Raw genomic sequence first — 26,300 nt, 5'->3', positions numbered from 1 at the left:
ATTCTATCATACTCCAGATTTGTTCTTTGTACATAGTAGAAAAACTGAATGAAATTTTGAGGTAAGTTCCTTGGTACAGTATAGTCTTTGACCTATTCCTGTTTTACATAGCTGGTCCAAGTAAGTCCCTCATAATGAGGAAGCAGGGTCCCTTGGTTTCTAATAATTTGTTCTCTAATAATTAATACTCATTCATCCCTGCATTCTTTTAAAATTAAAATATGCAATCCACCAGACCCAGGGTTTATAGTCTGCATTTGATTAGTTATTTAATATTTCTCCTCATAATTTTGTATGTACTTTGTATCATGTCTGAGTTGCTTAACCCCCTGGTAAATACCAAAGTAATTATTTAATATTTATGTCATTTTATCAACTCTGCTCAATCCTGGCAGCCTCTGTATGGCTCTTTTTCTTTTGCTGCTATGCACTACTTTTTTTTTTGTTTATTTAATGCAATCTGGCCGTTGTGTGAGTGTGCCAGTGTAAAAGTCTGAAGTCTGAGGCTTTGACTCAAAGGGCTTCAGCAAAGAGGCACAGGTGAGTAGCAGGTAAGAATAGATAAGTTATTTTAATAGAAGTTAATGAAAAATATAGCAATTACAATTAAATAAAGTGGGGATGCAGATCAAATGATCTGTTGTAGCTGCATGATGTGGGAAATGCTGGACAGACACTGTTGTGGTTCCTGGTGAGCACATCTGCAGCAACAGTTTGTTGCTCAAGGAACTCAGACTCAAAGTTGATGACCTGGAATCTGAGGTTGCAAGGGAATGGGAACCACTGTGCTAGTGGGGTGGTTGTAGAGATAAATGTTGTTAAGGCCAAATACAAAGTCAGGTAACAAAAATTTGAGCATGGTGGGGCTACCAGGAAGCAAAAGGAAGACTAATGTTCTAAGTTGGGTATATTTCAATGTAATAACTATAATATGAAAGGCAGATGAGCTCAGGGCATGAATCAACACATGGAACTATGACATTGCAGCCATTAGCATCACTTGGTTGCAGGAAGGGCAGGACTGGCAGTTCAATATTCCAGGGTTGTTCTGTTGTTTTAGTTGTGATGGGGGGCGGGGTTGCTGTTACTAGTCAGGGATAATATCACAGCAGTGCTCAGTCAGGACAGATTAGAGAACTCAATTGGTGAGGGTTTGTGGGTGGAACTGAGGAATAAGAAAGGTATGACCATGTTAATGGGGTTACATTATAAGCCACCCAACAGTCTATGGGATTTAGAGGAACAAATTTGTAGAGAGATTACAGACTGTTGCAAGAAACATAGGGTTGCGATAGTACATAGTTGAATTTAATATTCCATATTTTGACTGGGTCTCCCATACTGTCAAAGGACTCGATGTGATAGAGTTTGTGAAATATGTTCAGGAGAGTTTCCTTCATCAGAGTTTCCTTCCAAAGAGAGAATGCACAATACTTGATCCCCTATTAGAGAATGAGACAGGGCAGGTGACAGAAATTTGTGTAGGGGAACCCTTTGCATCTTGTGATCATAATGACATTAGTTTCAAGGTAATTATAGAAAAAGGATAGGCCTGGTCCTCGGGTTGAGATTCTAAGTTGGAGAAAGGATCTGGCAAGTGTGGATTGGGACAAGTTGTTTGCTGGCAAAGTTGTATATGGTAAGTGGGAGGCCTTTTGAAGAGAAATTTTGAGAGTACAAAGCTTGTATGTGCCTGTCAGAACAAAAGGTAAGGATAACAGGTTTACAGAACTTTAGTTTTCAAGAAATATTGAGGCCCTGGTAAGAAAAATAAGGTGCATAACAGGTGGGAACAAATGAGATACTTATGGAGTGAATGAAATGCAAGAGAACAAATTAAAATCAGGAGGGCTAAAAGAAGACATGAGGTTGCCCCAGCAGACAAGGTCAAGGATGATCCTAAGGAATTCTGCAGATATGTTAAGAACAAAAGCATTTCAAGGGACAAAATTGGTGCTCTAGAACATCAGAATGGTAATCTACATATGGAGTCAAAGGAGATGAGGGAGATCTTAAATTGATTTTTTTTGCATCGTATTTATTCAGGAGATGGACTCAGAGTCTATAGAAATGAAGCAAAACAGCAGCTAGGTCATGGGCATACAGATTACAGAGGAAGAGGTATTCGCTGTCTTCAGACAAACCATGGTGGATGAATCCCTGGAGCCTGACAACGTGTAACCTTGCACTCTGTAGAAATTACAGGGGCCCTAGCAGAGATATTTAAATCACCCTTAACAACAGGAAAGGTGCCTGTGGATTGGAAGATAGCTAATTAGCTAATGTTGTTCTGTGTGTTTAAGAAAGGCTGTAAGAATAAACCAGGAAATCAAATACCAGTCAGCTTGGTATCATAAGAGCATAAGACACAGGAGCAGAAACAGGCCATTTGGGCTATCAAGTCTGCTCCATCAGTCAATCATCACTGATCCTTTTCTCCCCAACTCTGCCCTTTTCCCTGCCTTCTCCCTGTAACCTTGGTGATGCCTTGTCCAACCAGGAACCAAGCTGTGCCTCAAATACACCCAACAACCTGGTCTCCATTGTTTTAAATGGACGCCCCTCTATCCTGAGGCTGTGCCCTCTTGTCCTAGACTCTGCCATCACAGGAAACATTCTTTCGATATCCACTCTGTCTAGACCTTTCAACATTAGAAAGATTTCAATGAGATCCCCCCCCCCCAAATCCTTCTAAATTACAGTGAGTAGAGACCCAGAGCCATCAAATGTTCCTTGTGTGATAACCCTTTCATTCCTGGAATCATCCTTGCAAACCTCCTCTGAACCTTCTCCAATGACAGCACATCTTTTCTTAGCTGAGAAGCCCAAAATGGTTCACTATACTCAAGTGAACCTCAGATGGGACCTTTTAAAGCCTCAACATGACATCCCTGCTCTTGTATTCTTGAAATAAGTATCAGTAGGGGTAAGTTATTGGAAGGTATTCTAACATACCAGATATGAGTATTTGGACTGACAGATTGATTATGGATAGTCAGCATGGCAGGTTGTGTCTAACCAATCTTACAGAATTTTTCAAGGATGTTACCAGGAAAGTTGATGAAAGCAAGGCAGTGGGTGTTGTGTACATGGAGTTCAGCAAGGCATTTGACAAGTTCCCACATGAGAGGTTGGTTAAGAAGGTTCAGTCACTTAGCTTTCAGATTGAGGTAGCAAATTGGATAAATATTAGCTCTATGGGAGTAGCCAGAAAGTGGTAGAATTTAGTTGCCTCACTGACTGGAGGTCTGTGAATAGTGAAGTGCCACAGGGATCAGTGCTGGGTCCATTGTTGTTTGTCATCTATATCAACAATCTGGATGATGATGTGCACCACTGGATCAGCAGATTTGTGGATGACATCAAGACTGAGGGTGTCGTGGACAATGGGGAAGACTATCAAAGCTTGTAGCAGGATCTCGACCAGATGGAAAAATAGGCTGAAAATGGCAGATGGAATTTAATGCAGTCAAGCCCTTTGTGAGAACCAGCCAGGGTAGGTCTTATACCATGAGCGATAGGGCACTGAGGAGTGTGGTACAACAATGGGACTACAGATCAATAATGCATTGAAAGTGGTGTCTCAGGTATATAGTGCCATTAAGAAAGCCTTTGGCACATTGGTCTACATTGATCAAAGTACTGAGTATAAGAGTTGGAATGTTATGTTGAAGTTGTATAAGATATAGGTGAGGACTAATTTGGAGTATTGTGTGCAATTTTTGTCACCTACCTACAGGAAAGATATAAATAATGTTGCAAGAGTACAAAGAAAATTTACCAGTATGTTGCTGGGTCTGGAGAACCTGAGGTATAAGGAAAGATTGCATAGGTTAGAACTTTATCCCTAAAACATAGAAGATTCAGGGGAGATTTCATTAAGGTATACACAATTATGAGGGGTATAGATAGGGTAAATGAGGTTAGGTGAGACTAAAACTAGAGATCATGGGTTAAGGGTGCAGGGTGAATGTTTAAGAGGAGCATGAAGGGGAACTTCATCTCTCAGAGGGTAGTGAGAGTATGGAATGAACTACCAGCGCAAGTGGTGGATGCAATTTTGATATTAATGTTTAAGACAAGTTTGGATAGATACATGGATGGGATGGGTATGAAGGGCCATTGTCTGGGTGCAGGTCAATGGGACCAGACAGTTTAAATGGTTTGGCATGGACAAGATGGGCTAAATGGCCTGGTTTCTGTGCTGGAGATTTCTATTGCTCTATGACTGTGATGTTACATGGGCACTTCTTCAGGAGGCAGTCACACCCATTAGATTAACTACTACGTATTTGGTCTGTGGCTAGGGACAAAAGGATGTGACTGTGAGTGAGGCAAGTAGAGGGATACAAGAGATGTTGCTGGAGGAGCCCCAGCTCTTGAGCTTGCCCAATAAGTCTGAGATTGTTGCTCCCTGTGAGGGTGAGAGTGGGGGCTGTAGAAAGGGCAAGCAACTGAACCATGGTACCGTGGTTCAAGGGGGAGAAAAGAGAAGTGTTGTGGTAATTGGGGATAATAAATATGAAGGGAATAGACATAACTTTCTGTCACAAGGATCAAGGCTGGGTCAACTGTCTGTTGCCTGGCTTCAGGACATGTCATCTGACCTGCAGAGGAATTTTGAGTAGGAGGAGAAAGATCTAGTTGTCATGGTCCACGTAGGTACAAACGACATAGGTACAAAGAACAATGAAACAGGTTCTTTTGAGGTAAAATGAGCAATTAGGGTCTTAATTAAAACACTGAATCAAAAAGATGATCATCTGTGGATTGTTAACTAAGCCACTTGAAAATTGGCACAGGGTTAATAAAATCAGAGCTAAATGCATGGCTCAGAGGTTGATGTGGGAGAAGTAGATTTCAATTCGTGGGATACTGGCACCGGTATTGTGGAAGCAAGGAGAGGTTTCAGTGAGACCTGAAGCATGCTAGGACCAGGGTCCTGGTGAATCTCATAACTGAGGCTGTGTGTAGGGTTTTAAACTAAATAGCAGCTTGGAAAAGTATGGATAAAGTAAAAGGGAAGGAGAATGCAGGACAGATAAATAAAATCTCCAGAATACAGAAAAAGACAAAGATTCAAAAAGGGTAAGATTATAACTTTAGGCAGCATATAGGCAAAATTGAAAAGAAGGGTGGTGAATTCAGGACTGAAGGGGGTATATTTGAATGCACACAGGTAGATGATCTTTTAGCACAGAAAAAATTGGTAGGTATGATGTTGTGGGTATCACAGAGTGGTTGAAAGAATATCACAACTGTGACCTAAACACCCAAGGATACACATCATATTGAAAGGACAAGCAGGTGAACAGCTGGGGTAGTAGTGATTCAGTTAGTAAAAAAAAATTAAATCAAATCCTTAGAAAAAAAAAAGTAACATTAGATTAGAAGATATAGAATCCTTGTTGGTAGAGCTAAGAAAGTGCAAGGGTAAAAAGATCCTGATGGAAACTATATACAGACCTCATCCAGGATATGGGTGCAAATTACAAAGGGAGACTGAAAAGTCATGTTAAAAGGGCGATGCTATAATTGTCATGAGGGATTTCAATATGCAGGTAGATTGAAAAATTCAGGTTGGTGCTGGATCTCAAAAGAAGGAAATTGTTTTATGCTTTTGAGATAGCTTTTTATATGTTCATAGAGCCCATATGTCTAAATCTAAACTATCTCGATTCTACCCTAGCATTAGTCCGCTCTGTGATAAATGCAAGAGGGGCGTGGCCTCTCTCATCCATATGTACTGGTTCTGTCCTAGCTTGGAGAAATTCTGGAAAGATGTCTTCACTACATTATCAGGTATTCTGAATCAGTACCTAGAACCAAACCCCTTAATTGCTCTGTTTGGTTTTTGGGGCGAGACAGATTTATGTCTGGGTCTGACCAAATGCCGAATACTATCCTTTGCCTCTCTCCTGGCGAGACGCTTGATCCTCCTTAGATGGAGAGATGTTGCCCCGCCCACTCATGCGCAATGGCTTAACGACATTATGGCCTGCTTGGACCTCGAAAAAATTCATTATTCAGTTCTTAATTCGGATCTAAAGTTCCATAAGGTCTGGGGACCTTTTATCGAGTACTTTCATAACCTTCCTCTTGACTAGGGTTTTTTTTTAACTTAACAGAGAGCTGCTGAAAAGAAGCGAAGCGATTATCAATGAAAAGATCTTCAAAATGAAAAATGCCCTTCCTATACCAAACATGGAATGCTGAATCGTACGTAGCAGGTAAAAAAAGGTGATTATGTGCGACAGGGCTAGAAACGGAAAACCTCTGGAAACCATAGCATTTCCTGAACTGAGCCCATATACGCAAAGTGTGTCTAACAAGAGGATTAGCTATTGATCTGGGCAGACTACTAGGGAGTGCAGAGCCAAGAAGTGCAGAGATAGATAATTCTTTAGTGGAGCTCAACTCCATTGCCACCCAGTTAGGGCACTCTGGTTGGCCGTGGAAGAAAGACCAAAAGGTAGCACAATGTATATTAGCTGCCCAATAATATAAACGAAAGTTAGGTAAAGCCATGCCACCCTCTTTTTTAGATTTTTGGAGATGGATTTTATTAATTCTAGAGCGCTTATTCTGCCACAGATATGACAAAATAATAGAGTCTAAGGAATCAAAAAAAGATTTAGGAATAAAAATTGGGATAGATTGAAATAAGTATAAAAATTTGGGGAGTACATACATTTTAACAACATTAATACGACCTACCAAAGACATAGATAGAGGTGACCATTGTACCAGACTCTGTTTTATAGCATATGAAAGATTGGCAAAGTTTTCACGAAAGAGATCTTTAAACTTCCTTGTGACTGTAATTCCAAGATAAGTAAATTGATTATGGACTACTTTAAAAGGGAGATCACGAAATGTTAGTTCTTGTGCTTCTTTATTAATTGGGAAAAGTTCACTCTTATGTAAATTAAGTTTATAGCCAGAGATCTGGCTAAACTGGTCAAGAAGTGAAAACATTAGAGGTAAGGATGTAGACGGATTTGAGAGAAAGAGTAATAAGTCATCAGCACAGAGAAAAACTTTATGCTCAACACCCCCTCTCCAAATCCCGGTCAATTCAGGACAGTTTCGAAATGCTATCGCCAGAGGTTCTATAGCCAAATCAAAGAGAAAGGGACTTAAGGGGCATCCCTGATGGGTGCCACGTTTGAGATTAAATACCTGGGATTTCTGAAAATTAGTTAAAACAGAAGCAGTAGGACACAGGTACAGCAATTTGATCCAAGAGATGAAACTTTGGCCGAGGTCAAATTTTTCTAAGACTGCAAAAAGGTAGTTCCACTCTATACGATCAAATGCTTTCTCCGCATCGAGGGAAATAACACATTCAGGAATCCCAGTTGGAGGTGAGTATAAGATATTAAATAAATACCGAATGCTAAAAAAAGGGAGACGGTTTTTAATAAAGCCTGTTTGGTCATCAGAGATAATGGAGGGAATAACAGTTTCTAATCTATGAGCCAAAACTTTAGCTAAGATCTTTACATCAACATTGAGCAGAGAGATCGGCCTATACAAGGAACACTCTGTTGGGTCTTTGCCCTTTTTTAAAAGAAGAATAATAGATGCCTCATTGAAAGAGGGTGGCAATTTGCCATAATTAAACGAGTCAGATAATACTGAAAGTAACTGAGGAGTAAGAAGTGAAGAGAATGATTTATAAAATTCTACAGGGAACCCATCAGGTCCAGGAGATTTCCCTGAGGACAGTGCAGAAATTGCAAAAGATATTTCTTCTGATGATATAGGCGCATTGAGTTTGGCTTTGAAATCAGATGAAAGTGAGGGGATATTCAGATTCTGTAAAAATTGATCAACAGAGATATTGTCATTCAGAGATTCAGAGGAATAAAGCCGAGAATGAAAATTTTTAAATGCGTCATTAATTTCTAAATGATCCGATGTAAAGTCTCCGTTCTCCTTCCGGATCTTTGTAATATGTTGTTTGGCTTTGGAACGCCTCAGCTGATTGGCTAGGAATTTACCAGACTTATCCCCATGAATGTAAAAGTGACTCTTGCTTTCGAGAAGTTGGCGTTTGACAGGTTGAGTGAACAGAAGGTTAAATTTAGTTTGGAGTTCAACGTGCTTCTTGTATAATTCAGGGTTCTTAGTTTGGGCATATATTTGATCCAATTCTTTAATCTGGTTAATGAGGTCTAATCGATATGCACGGGATCTTCTGTTGAGATTTGCTGTGTAAGAGATTATTTGACCCCTCAGATATGCTTTCATGGCATCCCAGACAATCTGGGATGGCATTTCAGGTGATGTATTAGTGTTAAAATAAAAGGTTATCTGATCCTTAATAAATTTTTAAAAATCATCATCCGATAATAAAGTTGAATCAAACCGCCAGTGTTTATTCCTCTGAGGGAGACCAGGGAAGTTCAGAGAGAGAGTAATTGGGGCATGGTCAGAAATCAGTATACTATGATAGTCACAAGAGTGGGCAAATGGAATAAGTTGGTTATCGAGTAAGAAATAGTCAATTCTAGTGAAGGTATGGTGAACATTTGAGAAAAAAGAATAATCTCTCTCCGTAGGATGAAGGAAACGCCATATATCAGAGATACCAAAATTAGAGAGAAACGATTGGATAGCTAAGGCAGATTTAGTAGGTGATCTGGTAACAGAGGACAATCGATCCAGATTAGGATCCAACCAACAGTTGAAGTCACCACCCAGTATAAGAGAGTATGAGTTTAAGTCTGGTAGTGAGGAAAAAAACCGTTCAAAGAAGTTAACGTCATCAAAGTTGGGGGCATACAGGTTTGCTAGTGCAACTTTAGTGTTATATAGTTTACCAGAAACAATAATAAAATGGCCATTTGTATCAGATATTTTATTATGGAGTTCAAAAGGAATATTTGAGTTAATAAGAATGGAGACTCCCCTAGCTTTAGCGGCAAAGGATGAATGAAAATGTTGACCCGCCCACTTTGACAGAAGCCGGGAGTTCACAAAACAACGAATATGAGTTTCTTGAAGGAAAGCAATGTCAGCTTTGAGTTGTTTGATATGTGAGAATACCTTCCTCCTTTTAACAGGGTGATTCAATCCCTTTACATTCCAGCTCACAAATTTAAGTGCACTAGCCATGATCAATTACTAATGCATAAAAGGCAGCAGGCATATAAAAAGTCAAGCAGTACTTTAGCAGTCTGGGAGCAGAGATGTAAACATAGATTCGTAAAATCAAAACATATACATGGCCTGAGCAATAAAGAGAAACAATAAATACAGTGAGTGATGTTGGAACTGGAAAACCCACCCCACCCACACAACCCAAAACTAGACGGCTACCAAAACAAGTAGCTAGCTCTACCAAAAAAATTAACCCAAATACAACTTCCAGATCTGTGTCATTAACAGCAGTTCCGTATAAATACTATAGCAAATAGTAACTAGTTTATGCACTAGAAAACATAATTACAGATTAGAACACCTTCTGCAGGGATATAAAACTTAATACAGAGAAAATTGGAAGAAAACCAAAACTAACCTACCCGCGAAAAATTATAGAAGAATAAAGTAAGAGAAAGGGGGGAAAAAAGGTAAAAAAAAGAGAGGAAGGGGAAAATTATAAATTCAAGACGAGTATTTATCAACCATTTACAGAGGAGAGAAAAAAATTCAGAGATTAGAAAAAAGGGGTGAAGAAAAGGAAAAAAAAAGTATAAAAAAAAGAAAAATAAATCTGCAATTAAACTGCGAACCAACAAACAGGGAGGCCTTCACTAAAGACTTCGAACCTCCAAAACAAGTTAGAGTTAGTTGCAGAACTCTGTAGGTAAAGTTATACAAGAATAAAAATAGATTACACACACACCAAATCCAGGGAGAGATTGTCAACAGCCCTTAGAGTTTCAATGAATAATGTCTGAGTGATTCAAGTAAGGTCTGAGTCCAGAAAAAGTAATTTTACTACGAGAAGTACTTATCCACCATTTTAGGAGGTCCGATCGGGTTCCGAAGATGACTGGATAGCCGGAAGACTTGCCACAAATGCTTCAGCTTCCTTCACTGATTTAAACCACTTGTATTTTCCAGTGTTAAGCTTGATTCGTAGATTGGCAGGAGTATGAAGAGAGGGTTTAAAACCACGATCAAAAAGCACTTTCATTGCGCCTTTAAACTCAGCGCGCATCTTTAAGGTCTGGGGTGCAAAATCTTCCACAAAGCGAATGGTTGTATCCTGGAAAGTAAAAGAACCTCTGCGACGTGCCTCCACAATCAGACTGTGTTTTACCTGGTATTGATGGAAACACAAGATTACTGGTCGCGGACGGGAGCCCAGAATTCCGGGGGAACGCAGACCCTGTGTGCCCGTTCGAGCTCAGGCGGATTCGGAAGCAAATCTTTTCCGAATATCACACAGAGAAACTCGGCGAAAAACTTCACTGTTTATCCCTGATCGGTGGCCTCTGGCAATCCAAGAATTCTAAGATTGCCACGTCTGCTGCGATTTTCAAGATCCACCATTTTGGAAAGGAGTTTTTTACACTTTTCCTCTAAGCTGGAACAGAGAGTCTCCAAGAATCGAACACGACTTTCTAAATCTTCAGAAGTCGAATCGATGCAAGATAAGTGTTCAGCATGTTTGTCCACTTTATCGTTGATCCGATCCAGTTTGTCTTCCAATTGTTCGAAAGCGGTTTTGAATTCCTTTAAAATTTCGTCTCGGAGCTGTCCGAGCGCAGCCAGGGTCTCGTCTGAGAGAGCCGTAGCTTCCTTTCTCCCGGATTTAGAACTCTTGCTAGACATCGTAAGTTAGATGTGTTCACAGGCAAGTAAGAGATACCGAAAAAGTTCCCAACTAAGGTTTAAAAAATGGAGACATTTAGTGCAAAGATAGCGACAGTAACGGAACAAAAGTTCGGAGCAGCTAAGCAATCGCCATCTTACCGGAAGTCTGCTAGTCTTTTTTAAATTCTAGATTTTACATCCAGGAGGGTTTCTTAAATCAAAATGTAGTAGCTCCAACAGGAGGGGCTGTACTGGAAACAGTGTTGGGTAATGAGCCTGAGCAGGTGAGTGACCTTTCAAAGGGTGAGCAGTTGGAGAACAATGGTCATAACTCCTTAAGTTTGAAGATAGCTATAAATAAGGAAGTATCTTGCCGGAGAGTATTAAATTGAAGCATGGCAAATTATGAGACCATTAGGCAGGAACTAAGAGGAGTTGTTTTTGGGCAAGTCCACCAACTGATATGCAGGGGGGTATTGAAACAACTGCTGAGAGTACAGGATGGGTATGTTCCATCCAGAAGAAAGGACAAGGAAGGCAAGGTAGGAGAACCTTGGATGTTAAGGGAAGTGAGGAATTTAGTCAAGAAGAAAAAGGACAAAATATATAAAGCCCTTGGGGGTTATAAAGAAGCTAGGAAAGAACTCAAGAAGGAAATCAGAAAAGCCAGGAGGGGCCGTGAAAAGTCCTATGTAATTAGGATGAAAGAGAATCCCAAGGTATTATAAGAGAGAGGGTAGGGAGAGGGTAGCACCACTTGAGGATAAAGAGGTGCTTAAATGTAGGTGAAGTCCTAAATGACGGTTTTACATGAGTATTTACCAAGGAGAAGGATGTGGAGGATAGAGTGATCAATGCCAAGTGTATTCATAATTAATATACTAGGGCATTTTGAGGTAAAGGAGACAATAATGTTGGGTCTTCTAAAGAGCATTAAGGTAGATAAGCCCCCAGGATCTGATGGGATATACTCCAGGTTATTGAGTGAGGGAAAAGATGGGATTGCTGGGTCCTTGACCAATATCTTGTCCTCTCTAGCTGCAGCTAAAGTCCCAGAGGACTAGCAAGTAGCTAATGTTGTTCCATTATTCAAGAAAGGAACCAGGGATAATCCTGAAAACTATAAATCAGTGTGTCTCACATCAGTGGTAGGAAAGTTGATGGAGAGAATGCTTATAGATAGGATTTATGAGCATTTGGAAAACCATGGCATAATTAGGGAAAGCCAGCATGGCTTTGTGCAGGGCAAATCATGTCTTACAAACGATTGAGTTTTTTGACAAGGTGACGAGTGTGATTGATGAAAGAAGCGCTGTGGATGTTATCTATATTGAAGATTAAAGATGCATGGGATCAGATCCAGTGATGAATTGGCTGTTTAGATTTAGAGCTGGTTTGCCCATAAAAGACAAATGGTCATGGTCAGTAGGACTTATTTGAGCTGGAGGTCTGTGATTAGGGGTGTTCTTCAGGGATCTGTACTGGGACTTCTGCTGTTTGTGATGGACCTGGATGAAATTGTAGATTAATTTGCAGGTGACACAAAGATTAGTGTTGTTACAAATAGCATATAAGATTGGCAACGAATACAGTGGGATATAGATCAGTTCAGTTGTGGGTGGAACAATGCCAGATGGAGTTTACTCTGGCCAAGTGTGATGTGCTGCCCCTTGGCAGGTCAGATGTATAGAGGCAGTACACTGTTGAGGGCAAGGTCCCTAACAATTCTGAGGAGTAGAGAGATCTTGTGGTCCACGTTCATACTGTTGAATCCTTAAAGTGGCTACACAGATTGACAGGGTGTTTAAACAGGCATATGGCATCCTTGCCTTTTTTAGTCAAGGTATTGAGTTCAAAACTCAGGAAGTTATGTTGCAGCTTTATAAAGCTGATTTGACGCATCAGGAGTATTGAATATAGATCTGGTCGCCCCATTATAGGAAGGATGTTGAGGCGTTGGAGAGGGTGCAGAAGAGGTTTACCCAGATTAGGGAGCATGTGCTATAATGAGAGGTTGGGCAGACTTGGGTTGTTTTCTCTGGAATGCAAGAGTCTGAGGGGAGATCATCAGAGGTTTATAAGATTGAGAGGAGATTATGACAGTATCCTTTTCCTAAAGTTGAAATATCTAATATCAGAGGACATACATTTAAGGGGAGAGCAGGTAAATTCAAAGAAGATGTGAAGGGCAAGTTTTTGACACCACAGGTGGGTGCTTGGAATGTGCTGCCTGTGGTGGGGGTGGAGGGAAATACAGTACATTGGGGATTTTTAAAAGACGGCATCTAAATTTTAATCTCAAATCTGAGCAACTTCCTCAGATCTCTGCACCCACCATATACTTCCTGTAGTGTGCTAATTTGAACTTCACAGTGCAGTGGCTGTGGCCTTTGTGTAAAACTTTGTTTTACATATAACTTGCATTCTGAGGCTTGTTGGCAAAAGTCAAGTACTTTATATGACTTATCTGGTATATTAGGGATGAATAGCGATACACTCCAAGTTTCCTTTGTGCTTCAAAGAATCCCACTAGTTACCATGCAATCAACACACACAGTTCCTTGTCTTAATAAGGTGCATTACTCCACACTTCTTCGGACAGAACTACATTCTTAAAGTGGAGGTCATCACGTTATAGTGTGCTTTATTAGCACCATAATTGAGGTAATGTCTGGAACAGAATTACTCTTTTGTGATTTTCAAACTAAGTTACCTAAGAAGAATGAGATTACAAAATTTAGATTACAGCACATCCACCAGGGCCACAAGCCCTCCCAAGAGTGTTGTTTTTCTGTCGTTTTATGAACATTAGGACCTTTGAGGCCCAGCCAGGAGACTATTTAGGAATATATGCGCTGCGTCTGATGACGTGCCCGGTGCGGAGTAAGCTAGATGCTGAACCCATTGATTTCTCAGTTTGTGAGCTGGTATTCTAGCAGCCGAAATCTGAGTGTCAGCAAAATCACTGTTACTGATCGATGCGACGTCAATGGAGAAACGAGTTCCTTTCGCCTCTGGTTCCCTCGCGCACCGCTCAGTTTTTGGTTTTCTTTGGACTGCTTCTTGCAATTTCTCGTAGCGGAGCTCCTAACGCAAAATAAAGATGCTCAACTACAGAGAACTGAAGTTCGATAAAACGCAGGAGTAGTTACACATGCCACGTGACCCACAGACGCCTATTTGGAGTGTCAAGTACGTGCAAGTTTGTTTCCTGTACTTCAATACCACCTTGACAACGGCCTGGTTCACCGTTTAATCGCTCTTCTCTTTTGCACTACTCTCCAAAACATTTTGGGGTTTTATGTACCAGAGTTTACGTTTTACCCTGTTTATTTCTACCTTTTCTATCAGGACATGTTGCCTAATAATTGATTAGCACTCTGACCTGACATGACTCCCGTTTACAATCGAATCTATACCATACGACAAATGATTGAATCGTGGCCCAAGGTCTCTAAATGAAGAATCGGGAACGATCTGAAAATAATTTGCCAATGGAGATTACACCTTGTCCATTTGCAACCCGGACGTCCCTTTCGTTACAACGATATTATGATGCGCCAAAATTAATGCTAGACCTGACTAGGATTTTAAACGGATCTGAAACCCACTCTTGTCCATCGATGTTACTCGCGTGCATCTCGGGAACTCTGGCCACGCACGTAAGTTTAATGCAGACTGTGATTTATAGAAATACGCAGTTTTCTACGTAGCTTACGTTTGTGTTGTAGGTAAATCACTTCTAACATGGCCTTGGTTTTCTTTTCAATCGCTATTGCCGCTGCCATTAACCTTATTTAACCCGATGCCGGGAAATGGATGATTACAGAAGTTTCAGACCCGTAAAATAAGAACAACTATGGATGAAACTGGTGTTGACAATGTGTCCATCCCGCGATTTCTGCTCATTTTATGTCACGATCCCGTACTACAACATGCTGAGCTGCAATCTCAGGCTGCCCGCAGTGCTCGTCGTCATTTTTGAGCCAATATTTGTCCATTTTGTATGTCTTTTCCGTGGTAGACTCCATCTTGTGGATATTTTTTGTTTTTCACTCAGTGCAATTGTAGTAACGAGCGATCACATTCCGACTCCGACAGAAGTGAGGGCCCCCGCGACCAGGACTGCGGGGTAGCAGCGCCTCCGACCGCGGCACCTGCCCGCCGCGGCATATTAACAAAATGGGAATTGCTTTAGGTCCTGAAGAAATAAGAAACCATGTCAATATGGTGGGTGGTGGGTGGTGGGTGGTGGGTGGGGGGGGGGGAAGAAACAAAAAATATTTCAAGCGTCTGTTTTGTCATCCTCGATATCGTTTTAATTATATTCCCATTTAAATGTGGCGTGATTGAACGCGACTTTGGGACAGGCTGTGGATTTCGATTTTAGATTTTGTTATTTTCGATTCAAACAATAAGGGTTACTTCCCGTGAACAAGAACCTTGAAATATTAAAATGACATAATCCTACTGTAAATGCTTTAGTAAGGTTTAACTGTTTCATATGGCGTTCAAATCAAGGGAACAACATTGCCTCTGCTTAATTATTTGTATATTTCTATGCCTACCAAACCACGTTAAATACCCTAGAAAATATAGCTTGTTACTTTGGCAAGGATTAGATGGATAATCGGCAAGTACGAAATGCTTCGCTATGTTAAATTGAAATTGGGGGTGGCGGGATGGTCTGGGAAGAGATGCAAATAAAACGGACCGCTAAAAAAATACTTGGTAGTGAAAGAGTCGTACATGGGGGCGGATGCAATTCTGTGTGAACATATTGCCGTTGTTTATCTTATTCGTCAAAAGGGTTACACTATTCACAGATTTGGGAATGATATTAGTAACTGGAGAATCTGTCAAAGTAATCAGTTTGCCAAAGGGTTTCCACGGTCGTTGTCCTCTTCTCCAATAGAAACTTGCTTTTTTATACATTTAATCGGAATCTATGAGAAAGGAACTGCGTTTACCACGCATCAGGCAACATGGAATGTCTGTGAGGTTAACGAAACTCTTCACTGAACTGGTTCCGTCAGGGATTTGTAGTTTTAGCCAGAGTGATTTTGATTTGCATAAGGATATCTCAGTGGGGAAAAAATCAGAATCAGGTATATGATCACTGTCTTGTACGACTTGAAGTTAGTTATTTTCTGGGAGCTAGACAATAATAAAGATTAAAATTACTCGAAATTGCAAATGAAGTGAAGAGGGGAAGCAGCGTTCATGGATTAATGGACCGTTCAGGAATCTGATGGCGGAGGAGAAGAAGCTGTTATTTCAGTATAAATAGCTATATTCGTACTAAATCACAAATAGTAAAATAGAATCTCAGGACGCACATTATTTCCGGCGGTATTCTGTCGCGGCAGAAATGGCTGCAATTTTCCCGCTCGGTCTCCTTTTCTTCTAGCGGGGAGCTCTGGCGTTTGGTGAATCAAGGGTTAATAACGGCGGCTTTCTTCATCATTTTGAAGCTAAGTAAGGATGAAGGCATTGGTGGCAGGCCGGATTATTTTTTGTGCGAACACCTTCTTCTCCGCAGACTGCGCAATGATAAACCCATCATCCAAAATCTGCTGAACGAACGAGGATCGGCGGCAATTCCTGGGAAGCCAGAGGCGAACCTAAGCAGTTTTAAAGTAGTCTGTTCTGTGAAACTTCTTTTTTACTATCACCCTTCTTGCTTGCCATCCGAATCTAAAGGCCTAGCTTTTGATTGAAATCAATAACTTCCGATGTACGTGTTCAGTTACCACGAGGTACCCGTCAATTGCTTAACTTCTGAGGGCCCTTGGCCGTATCAATCAATAGGACACGAAAATGCAGAGGACGATTCAAAACTGGTGGCACCCCATCTGTTCAAGCTGTTTATTTATCAAATATCTGAGCTACTGTATCATCTTAGCTGCTATTGTCAGTGTGACGAGCGAGAATCTCTGTCAGCAGGTTTAAAGATAACCCATCAGCAATTACTATTTAAAAACGTTTGCTAATTTCCAATACCAAAATGTTCTTGTAGAGCAGAATTATTGTTGGTAATTATCACACAGTTTCACAGGAATATACAACGCACTTTAAAAGTCTAATATACAATATCATTTTTTTTTCCTAAATGCTTTCTTACTGTTTTGAATGTTAACTTGATTTTATACATTTTGGAATTTCTTAATCTATTGCTTTATCCTTTTAGTCATTGCAAGAATTGACCATTTAGAGTTGTTAGCTAGTTTGTATTAACTATTTTCTCTCATTGTATTAATCAATGTGTTATGACCTATTTGTTTTAGTGCCCCTCCTGTTAAGAGAAAATTGCAATGTTTATTAAATAGCCCTGACCTTCTATCCAAAAGCGTAGCGGAGTCTTCCGCATCCAATAGTATGCTGAGCTCGCTACGAGAGTAAGGTACAAAGAAAAAACACCCTAACTGCCTGGAAGACGATCATAAACGGTAGCAGAATTTCTGCATTCATGGGAGGGCACTATAGCAAAAATAATGTGCATACAATCTATGACGACCAACAGTGAGAGGGCAGTGCTCTTTGCTCATAGCTACTTTCGGTTAGTTTTGCACCCATGGTTTGCAGCCGTCCTGAAGAAAGGTCTCTGCCCGAAACGTCGGCTGTTTATTCATTTCCATAGATGTTCCCTGACCTCCAGCAGTTTGTACGTGTGTTACTATATGTGAAATCTCGAGTTGATATGTTACTTTTGCGAGAGAACTGGAGATACTTCGGCAATTATGTCAATTCAACTTGATGCTTGGTGGCCGCCACGTGAATTGTACGCATATTATTTCGTTTAGATTATGAAGTTTGATTTCACTATTTTTTGTGGTTTTGCATTAACATTTGTCGAGAATTTTCAAGAAGGATTTGACTGCCCCTATCGAAGTGATGGGGTGGGGACGCGTGGTTTGCACGAGTTAATGCAACTCTGCGCAGTTGTAACAAAACATGTAGGTTTTCATTATAACTCAGAATAACAGCCATTTAACAACCAATAAAGAGTAGAATAAATCAATATTCAAGCACCTACCATTATCCATTGAGTCTTATTAGCTGGAAACTGCATTGTAAAAGGGATTACTTCTATCTGACCCAAATCAGTTTTCTTTTGGTTTTTGGGTTCCTGTTCTATGTAAAAGTGATATCTTTAATCTGGGAGGCCAAATGAATAGCAGACCTATACTCGGAATTCTGGATCAGAATGGTCCAACATAGACCAATCTAAACCAATCACTCTGAATACAGACTGGGCACAATCCCACTCTGGTTCTTCTTTTTTGTACTTCATGGCTCTGTGCTGAATAACACCATAATTTTTTAATTGAATTGGGGGATCTAATTCAACACTTACGAGCTTCCACATTCATATGAAATTCACTATTGCCTTCTGTGTGCAAAGACAGTTTTTGGTAGTTTGAGGAAAAGAGTACAGGCTGCGCCAAGGCGAGGGTTACATTAAATTCACAATTACCTTGTAAGCTCAAGCACTGAGGACTTTACTATCCAGCACCACCTTGATTAGGGAATCATTTCTTTAATTTGGACAATTGACCAGGTTACTCCCCTGAGAAGTATGTGGGGTGGAAACCAGAGTATCATAAAATATAGAAAGCAGACTCCCAAAAATCTGAATTTAAAACACAAAATGCTGGAAATACCAGAACTTTGTGCAGCATTTGTAGTGAGAGAACAAAGTTAATTATTCAGGACAATGACCTTTCATCAGAACTGAGTGAAGTTAGAATTAAGCTAACAGTTCCAGAAGAATGGACGAAGTGTGGCGAGACAACAGGGAAAGTCTGTGATTGAATGACATGTGTTGGTGGAGCTGGCTAAAAGAAAATGGAAAAAGTTGTCTGGAGGAGATATAAATAAATGGGAATGAAATCTAAAATGCCAGAAAACGAGGGAGGCAAAAATACTGAATGTTGGAAATGTAAGGTACAGAACTGGAATGGCTGATGAAAACTGTTGGAGAATTCAACAGAAAGCTGTTGAATTTGATGCTGAATGCCTGGCTGGGCAGTAAGTTGAAAGGAGTTCATCAATCTGTCTGGTTTTCCCCATGAGGAAGACCATATTGTAAGCACCAAATGTAATATATTAAATTGGTTGAAGTATGAGTGAGTCTGCATCTGCTTGGTATACTTAGGTACTGGATGACAAAAGGAAAAGATAATAGAACAGGCATAGCATGTACTAAGGTTGCATGTGAAGGAGAGTAGATATGATGTTGATGGAAGTATGAACTGCAAGGCTGTAAAGGAGTGTAGAGGTGATGTCAATGGAAGTGTGGACTATAGTGCTGTGAATAGAACAGCCCTTATGAATGCTGAAATGAGCATTCAGTGAAGTGCTGTCTGGAGGCGGCATTAAGCTGGAGTCTGATCTCTTGATTGGTCTGGTGGAGGATAAGGGGAAAGCTTTAATTCTCATTGGAGGAGAGGGGCTGTATGAGAAATGGAGCAGCAGTGATTGAGAGCTCCATCAGCCATGGTGAATAGTTAACCAGGGTTAATGAAAAAGAAATAAATATTGGAGTGCAGCAGAACTATTCAGAAGCAAATCTACATCTGTTTTACAGATCTGTTAGCCTGGTTCTGAAAGTTTTCAGTTGGTCAGTGAAACGTTAGATCATGCTTTATGGCACATGAAGGTTCAAGTAGTGGATGTTATTTCAGGTGTAGTTCCAGAAGGTCTCTTAAGAGACTGTTAGTGAAACAAAAAAGAAGCTTTTGCCATGTATATTTGCATGCTTGATGAATCTTGTGTATTCTCTAGATTTATTAATGATTACCATAATGGAATAGAAAATGGATGAAGTATTGGAGCTAGACTGAAGAATACAAGTGAAAACAGATAGAAGATTAAACAATTGCACTAATAGAGCTTACAGTGTATTTGGACACAGAAAATAACACTTAAAAATAATACATAAAAATAAATAGTGAAAAGCTATAACAGAGGAAATCTGAATAAATTTTAAAGTCTAAATGCAGCAGGAACTGAAAATTATTAAAAAGACCAATGGAATTTTTAGTCATGTAGATATAATAGGATCTTTTAAGAAACTCTCAGATAGGTACATGGAGCTTAGAAAAATAGAGGGCTATGTGCTAGGGAAATTCTAGGCAGTCTCTAGAGTAGGTTACATGGTCGGCACAACATTATAGGCCAAAGGGCCTCTAATGTGCTGTAAATTTCTATGTTCTGTGTTCATTCTTATCCTCCTAATATTATTGGACTCAGATCATGCTGGGCACTATACCTTGAAGGATATATTGCCCTTGAACGGGTCTGTATGTGTCTCCAGCAGTTTGTTTTTTATCACGATGCTACTTGGCAATATCATTGTATTCCATGGACTGAGGGGTGGTTTGTTTGATGTTTCCAGGATATTCAGGGAAATGATGTGGTAGGTACAAATTACTGTAACTGGTTTGTGTCTAGGACTTGGGCATTGTACTGTATTGAAAAATCAGTCTCAGCAATGAAGACAGGAAACAGTTCCATTGCAATTGATGCCAAGTTATTAATTTTAAAATTTAGAATGATATATTTTCATTAACCAAAATAATTGAAGCTTCCAAAGCAAATGCACCAAATTGGGTTGGGTGATATATTAGTCATGATCTCATTATAGTGCATGCAGTCTCACTCTGTTATTTGGGCTGCAATCATACTGGACCTGGTCTTTTTATCCTCACCAGTTCCTAAAGATCTAGGCATTGTTGGCAAGCCCAGCTTTTGTAGCTCACCCTTAGTTACACATCAACTGAGTGCATTGCAAGACCATTTCACAGTGAGTATTTATTTGTGTGCTGTAGAGAAGGACGTCAGTGAAACTCACGGATTTTGATGGTGGTCCTGACTTTGTTTTTAAGTTCCGGGTTATAAATCTAAATTTAAATTCCATAATTGTTGTTTGGACTCTGACCTCTGGATTATTTGTCCTGTTCTTTTTATTACTAGTTGAACGATTTAACCATTGTGCCTCGACTGTAGAGTTGACATTGATGCTCCTCTCCACCAACCTATAAGAACATATCATGCTTGCTTAAGTGGAATTTGCTGGACCTTCAATTCTTGGACACTTCTGCAAGGTCCCAGAATTGAGCTTCAAGCAGTATATGGCTGAGACCTTGCTTCTAGAACACTCATCTTCCAGCTTGTCCTCTTTCCCCTCCCCCCACCCTCTTATTCTGGCAGCTTCCACCTTCCTTTCCAGTCCTGACGAAGAGTCTCATCCCGAAACATCAACTGTTAATTCTTTCCATAGAAGCTGCCGGACCTGCTGAATTTCAGCAGCATTTTGTGTGTGTGTTGCCAGGAATACCCCTACCAGCCTTTGATGGAAGGCAAGTCTGAGAAAGGACCTTTGCTTTGTGTGAAAGCTATCAATGAACTTAATTAATGTCATTGACATTCAAAGATACTTAAAGCCTATTAATATTGCTGTAAATAATTAAAATTTCCACTAAAGAGAGAGGAATGAATTAGAAGCAGATAATGAGTTAAAGATCATTAAAACAAAAATAAAATCACTTTAAAAGATAATTTACTTCACCTATTTTGCAGGCTTAGAATCTCATTCACAGGAGTGGAGTCTCTGATTCCACACCAGGACTAATATGACACAGAATCAGAGATGCAGATCCTCCAACTTAGTATCACAGCACTCTAGCAAGACGTGGCACTGTCATTGGACTCCACATGGCACCCAGGTAAATGACAAGGTTCAGTGGTACCTATAACCTATCAACCAACTTGCTTAACCTCAGTTTGTCTCTAAAATCTCCCCAGCAAATTAGCGAAGATATTAATGTAATTTAGTGTGTTGATATTTTCACCAACAGATGGCACCATCTCATTTAGGATTCAGTGATGCTACATTAACTATTAGAAGGTACGGTTGAAAATATAAAAGATTCTGTATTAATTTCCAGAGGAATTCTTTCGTTGTTCTCTGGATGGGGAGGTCACTGCCATGATCATGTTTATTGCCTTTCCCTAGGTTCTCTGAGAAGGCGTTGGTGGGCACTGAGCTGCTGCAGTCTTTGCAATAATAGTTCCCTACGCTTGTGCTAAATAGGGAATAGATTGATCTTTAGTCCAATAACAACAGATAATAAATTACATCCAAGTCAAAAGCTGGAACACATGGTTGGAGAGAGAGATACTCAGAATAAAGCTGCTCCTTATGTTCAAAATCACAGAGTTGTCAGGTATGATTCAAATATATTGCGATTGTTTCTGAAGATTCATAGTCAGTTGTTGCATTTTTTGAATAATGTACTTTGTGGCCATTAATTATGTCTCTAGTTATTTTGAATCACAGGAAATGTGGATGGAAGTCAGAAACAGGAAGGGGCCAATAACTCTGCTGGGTGTTTTTTATAGACGCCCCCCCCCCCACCAATAGTAACAGAAACATTGAGGAGCAGGTGCGGAGGCAGATTCTGGAATGGTGCAATAATCATAGGGTTGATATGATGGGTGTTTTTAACTTTCCTAGTATGGACTGGCATCTCCTTAGAACAAGGAGTTTAAATGAAGTGGAGTTTGTTAGGTGTGTTCAGGAAGGTTTCCTGACACAATATGTAGATAAGCCAACTGGAGGAGAGGCTGTACTTGATCTGGTATTGGGGAATGAACCTGGTAAGGTGTCAGGTCTCTCAGTGGGAGAACATTTTGGAGGTAGTGATCACAATTCTATCTCCTTTATCATAGCACTGGAGAGGGATAGGAGCAGACTGTTTGTGTCAATACTTAATTGGAGTGGAGGAAATATGATGCCACTAGGCAGGAACTTGGGAACATAAATTGGGAGCAGATATTCTCAGGGAAATGCATGGGAGAAATGTGGCAAATGTTCAGGGAACATTTGCATGGCATTTTGCATAGGTGTGTTCCATTGAGGCAGGGAAAGAATGGTAGGGTAAAAGAACCATAGTGTACAAAGGATATAGAAAATCTAGTTGAAGAGAAAAGCTTATGAAAGGTTCAAGAAGCTACGTACTGTCAGAGCTCTAGAAAATTACAAGGGTGCCAGAAAGGGGCTCAAGAATGAAATTAGGAGAGCTAGAAGGGGCCATGAGAAGGGCTTGGTGAGCAGGATTAAGGAAAACCCCAAAGCATTCTACAGGTATGCAAAGAACAAGAGGATGAGCCGTGTGAGAATAGGACCAATCAGGAGCGAGAGTGGAAACAAGTGCATGGAGGCAGAGAAGGTAGCGGAGGTACTTAATGAATACTTTGCTTCAGTATTCACCAGTGAAAAGGACATATAGCAGAGTGAAATGCTTGAATGTATAAACATTAAGAAAGAGGATGTGCTGGAGCTTTTAAGAAGTATTAAGTTAGATAAGTCGATGGAACCGGACAAGATATACCCCAGGCTACTGTGGGAGGTGAGGGAGGAGATTGCGGAACCTCTTGCGATGATCTTTGCATCATCAATAGGGACGGAAGAAGTACCAGGGATTGGAAGGTTGCAGACGTTGTTCCCTTGTTCTAGAAAGGGAGTAGAGATAACCCAGGAAATTATAGACCAGTAAGTCTTACTTCAGTGGTGGGCAAGTTGTTGGAGAAGATCCTAAGAGGTAGGATCTATGAGCATTTGGAGAGACACAATCTGATTAGGAATAGTCAGCATTGGTTTGTTAAGGGCAGGACATGCCATGCAAACCTGATTGAATTCTTTGAGGATGTAACAAAACACATTGATAAAGGTAGAGCAGTCGATGTATTATATATGGATTCCATTCCCTTGCAAGGCTCATTCAGAAAGTAATGAGGCATGGGATCCAAGGAGACCTTGCTTTGTGGACCCAGAATTGGCTTGACCACAGAAGACAAAGGGTGGTTGTAGATGGTTCGTATTCTGGACGAGGACGGTGACCAGTGGTGTTCCGCAGGGATCTGCTCTGGGACCCCTACCCTTAGTGATTTTTGTAAATTGCCTGAATGAGTAAGTAGAAGGGTGGGTTAGTAAGTTTGCTGATGACACAAAAGTTTGGAGTGTTGTGGATAGTCTAGAAGGTTGTCAGAGGTTACAGTGGGACATCAATAGGATGCAGAACTGAGCTGAGAAGTGGCAGATGGCATTCAACCCAGATAAGTGTAAAGTGGTTCATTTCAGTAGATCAAAATTGAAGGCAAAATATAATATTAATGGTAAGGTTCTTGGCAGTCTTGACTGGTTGAGAAACAGGGACACCTAGGGGTTCATGTCCATAGGACGCTCAAAGCTGCTGTGCAGGTTGACAGTATTGTTAACAAGGCATATGGTGTGATGGCCTTCAACCATAGGATTGAATTCAAGAGCTGTGAGGTAATGTTACAGCAATATCAGACCCTAATTAGACCTCACTTGGAGTACTGTGTTGAGTTCTGGTCACCTCACTGCAGGAAGAATGTGGACACTGTAGAGAGAGTGCAGAGGAGATTTACAAGGATGTTGCCTGGATTGGAGAGCACGCTTTATGAGAATAGGTTGAGTGAACTTTGCCTTTACTCCTTGGAGCAATGGAGGTTGAGAGGTGACCTGATAGAGGTATACAGAATAAGATGATGAGAGGCATTGATCATGTGGATACCCAGAGGCTTTTTCCCACTGCTGAAATGGCTAACATGAGGGGGCATCGTTTTAAGCTGCTTGGAAGTGGTACAAGGGGGATGTCAGAGGTAAATTTTTCACACACAGAGAAGTGAGTGCATGGAATGCACTGTAGTGATAATGGTAGAGACGGATCCAATAGGGTCTCTTAAGAGACTCTTAGATAGGTACATGGAGCTTAGAAAAATGGAGGACTATGTTAGTAGGGAATTTCTAGGCAGTTTCTAGAGTAGGTCACATGGCGCAACATTGTGGGCTGAAGGGCCTGTAATGTGCTGTAGATTTTTATGTTCTATGTTTTCTTTGGATTTATTTTCTGTAAATAATTGCCCCAAACATGTGTGTCCCTTCAGTGGCAAGTCAGATCCTGTCTTTTGACAGTTAAGCTCTGTATTCCCGTTTACAACCAAATGGCAAAATTCGGTCTCTGCAAAGTCTACCCGTTCTTAGTGTGTGCCTAGAACATAATGTATTCATCGATGGGGTTTGAAGAAAATTATCAAGTTAAGATTAATTTTGAATTAAATGTTGTTGCCATGTTTGACTAGCTAGATATTGCTCAAGACCTGGGTCATGAGGGTGACAGGATAAGAGGCAGAAACTGCCTTGCTTGTGCAAGCTGACAACACACAGATATAGATCATGCTAACAATGAAGTATTGTTAATCTTTTTCTGAGATTTTGTAGCAAGTAGCAAATAAAGGAACTAACTGTAGACATGAATCTCTAGTTTTGTGTATCACACGGGAACTTTAGTAAACTTGCTGATACCTAACAAGTGCTTTGGAAATTGCTGACTAAGTATGTTTAGCTGTTGGCTATTGCCCAAAATTTACTGTATAAATTTGAGTTGTAAGCTGACATTGTTGGAGTCATAAGACAATGGCTCCCTGTGATCATGTGATTAAAGGGTTAACCGTATACCGAGGTCTGTGTCTTTATTTCTGTTCCCTAATAAAGTAAAGTCTCTCATAGTGAGTGGCGACAAAATTATTTTTTGGTAAATCAGGGTAAATTCTTTGACAATCGGTAAGAAACACTGGTACATGTTGGGAAATAGTTATTTCAGATTCCTAAACCAGGCCACAAATTCCTGTACCAGAGCCAAGATGGCAGTGCGACGCAGCTTGCAGTGGCCACTCTGGAGCTCATATGTTATTTGTTTTATTTGTTAAGCGGGGTGCCATGCGCAATCCTAATCTGATGAAAAACGGACGTGGGAGCACGGAGGAACATCTGGAAATCTCCAGGAAGGCCTTCTTCATTGCTGCTGCTGCAGTGAGGTCCGGGTCTCTGCTGGGAAGAACAGGCCCCCAGTCCTCGGGGTCGCGTTGCCGGTGGCTGTTGGCGGGGGTGTCTTAATATGCTCGGCAGAGGACGGTGCTTGGAGAGGCTGTGCCGGAGAGCGCCGTGGGTGTCCATAGCAGGGGTATTCACTTCTGCCGTCTGCGTGGAATGACAAGTCAATCAGGACCCTGAGGACTTGTGGAAACTGTGTGGTAGTTTCTTTCAAACTTATAGTCTTTTAACATCTTTGGACTATTTTTACTGTGCCCATGATCTGTTTTTTTTTATCAATTATGCTATTGTTTGCACTGTTGTAACTATATGTTGTAACTATGTGGTTTTGTGCAGGTCTTGTATCTTTAGTTTTCGGTCTTGTTTTGTCTGGTGGATTTGGAGCTCCTTTCCGGGGAATGCGCTAAGATGGTAGCACGATATTAATACGCAGCAGCCTCTCTGGACTCTGGATTGGGGTTTGCCAAACGTTATGTGGATTTTCTGGTGTAGTCTGTTTTGTCATGTGCTTTTGTGATATCATTCTGGAGGAACGTTGTCTCATATTTTAACTGCATTGCATTTGTGGTTTCTAAATGACAATAAACTGAATCTGAATTATATACTT

At 40.5% G+C, this 26,300-nt stretch overlaps 1 protein-coding gene across 1 annotated transcript in view; it reads left to right on the top strand.

Annotated features, from left to right (window-relative positions):
* The window catches only part of LOC140739341 (transcriptional activator protein Pur-alpha-like), a 100,839-nt gene that overhangs the window by 60,842 nt on the left and 13,697 nt on the right, over positions 1-26,300 (top strand). The window lies entirely within an intron of this gene.

Source organism: Hemitrygon akajei, chromosome 15 (genome assembly GCF_048418815.1).
Source record: "Hemitrygon akajei chromosome 15, sHemAka1.3, whole genome shotgun sequence".
In the NCBI taxonomy this organism is placed as follows: Eukaryota; Metazoa; Chordata; class Chondrichthyes; order Myliobatiformes; family Dasyatidae; genus Hemitrygon; species Hemitrygon akajei.
This window is presented reverse-complemented; position numbering and strand designations above follow the sequence as displayed.